Consider the following 2167-nt stretch of genomic DNA (forward strand, 5'->3'; position numbering starts at 1 on the left):
TTTTAAGTTTGCAAATTTTATTTTTTTTTTTTCAATGGTAGGAAAGTTCATCTCGGACCAACATTGTAATGTTTTACTAGCCTTTAAGAAGTATGTCTACAGTGAAGTCACAACAGAACGGTAAAAATATCCCAGGCTACCACTAAACTTGTTAGCTTAGAGAGTGTGCAGGCAGGCCACAAAGTTTGCCCAAGACAGGTAAATACATGAGAGCCATACTGTTACACAACTGGTACCCAAGCTAGCTGTAAGACTGATGAATCTCCCTTTCTACCACTGCTATTCACTACTTTTTAAGAACAGAGCTGAGTTCATCCCCCTGTTAGATCATAAGGTCAAAACTGGCCGCTAATACCGGGAGCCTAACTGGCACAAAGGATGCACTACTTCTACTGACGTCCTAGAAATCGGAAGCACTCAATGCCCCTGAGATATCAGGTCTTACATGGCAAAAAGTGTTTCCAACAACAGAAACATGCTTCTTACGGTAATTGAAGCAAGAGAGGTTTTGACTATACACAGGGAAAAGCTTTTTTATCATGAGGACAATCAAGCCCTGGAAGAGGTTGCCCAGAGAGGCTGTACAGCCTTCACATCCTTTGAGGTTTTCAAGACCTGACTGGATAAAGCCTTGAGCAACCTGGTCTGGCCTCACAGCTGACCCTCTTTTACACCTCCTGAAGTCCCTTCTCGCATGAATTATCCTGTGGTCCTATAATCCATTTTCTTACCCTAAGATAGGTCCTTAAAACCCTCGCCACCTGACGTCTCCTAGCACAGTTTGATGTACTTTCTACAATGTGAACGTTGGCCACGTTCCAGACATCCTCTCAGTTCCCACAAAGGAGATATTTCTTCTCCTTTGCCATTGTACAAGTACATCCCTTGACAATCTCCTTTGAAACTCAACTTTATTGCCTCTCACAAAATTTAGTGTTATCATTTCATTTTTAATCATTGTTGTCAAAAAAATCAGACGATAGAAAATATCCAGCAGAATAAACCTTTAAATTCCTGGAGACAAGGAATACAGACCAAATGTGAGGTGCCTAAAGATGCCTACCGAAATAATTTCGACATACACATACCAAATTCCTCCCTTAGATTTTAAGCAGATTGAAGAACTACTTTCTCAGCAGTCAATATCAATGGCAAAATACTCTATAGCTTCAAGGGCACCTAGTCAAACTATTAAGCAAACTTTTCAAAATTGAAGCCAAAGGGATTCCTGGCATTTGAACAACAACAAAATGACAAATGTGGCACCATCAGTATCTACCATCTTTCCAGGGCCTTGTCTCTGTAAGTGAATTTATACTAATTTGGCTAAGTAGATTTACTATCTCTAATTTGGTTACCTTCATTCAGTAAATTGCCAAAGAAAGCTAAAACAATTCAAACCAAGTTTAAGAAAGCTTGAAGTTACACATTTAGCTAATCAAAACAGTACACCCAATTTCAGTTAAATGAGCAGAGACAAGGCCTAAGCAGGCCTAACCTCTGCATCTCCCAGAGGGCTGCCTTTCTTCAGTGGATGGAAAGACAGAACAAAGCGGGTGGAAGATATTGCTATCTCAGCCTAGCAGTAGCATTTTAAATTAATTTCAGACAAGACAGGTATCTGCAAAAGTTTCACAAAAAAGAGAATTAGGCCCACCGCTTTACTTCCAGACCACAAAAGAAAGCTTTGCAATCATAGCTGGTTTATTTATCAACCTTATAGTTCGACCCTCATACTCTACACCACTCTACCTTCACAATAATCAGATTCCCCTACCATGATGAACTACTCCACTGCTTCTTCAATCAAGGCCTGCCCATCTGGGATACCAATTATTACCTATAACTGCACATTACTCAGGTTGTAAGTGCTAAATCACTACAATTAAGTTACAGAAAAGATGAGCGCTCAGAAATTATTAATGGCTGCAGTTTAATTGAAGCAGGATTAGTTGTCCAGTTCCCCCCCAACATTGAACTGCAGGGCAGGAGCCAGGGACAAAGCAGTGGTGTCTGGAAACGTACATGAGGTGGGACTAGACCGAGAGCTAAAATGGACTTTCATTAGGAACAATTTAATGAACGCAGCAGCTCTGACCTCAACAGGCGACACCCGGGGCGGGGAGCAGCTACAGGCCTGCACGCCGGCAGCCAGGGTTACCTCGCA

At 41.6% G+C, this 2167-nt stretch overlaps 1 protein-coding gene across 1 annotated transcript in view; it reads right to left on the reverse strand.

Moving 5' to 3' along the window:
• The window catches only part of NTPCR (nucleoside-triphosphatase, cancer-related), a 35441-nt gene that overhangs the window by 9360 nt on the left and 23914 nt on the right, over nucleotides 1-2167 (reverse strand). The window lies entirely within an intron of this gene.

Source organism: Pygoscelis adeliae, unplaced genomic scaffold (assembly GCF_000699105.1).
Source record: "Pygoscelis adeliae isolate BGI_AS28 unplaced genomic scaffold, ASM69910v1 Scaffold77, whole genome shotgun sequence".
Lineage (NCBI taxonomy): Eukaryota > Metazoa > Chordata > Aves > Sphenisciformes > Spheniscidae > Pygoscelis > Pygoscelis adeliae.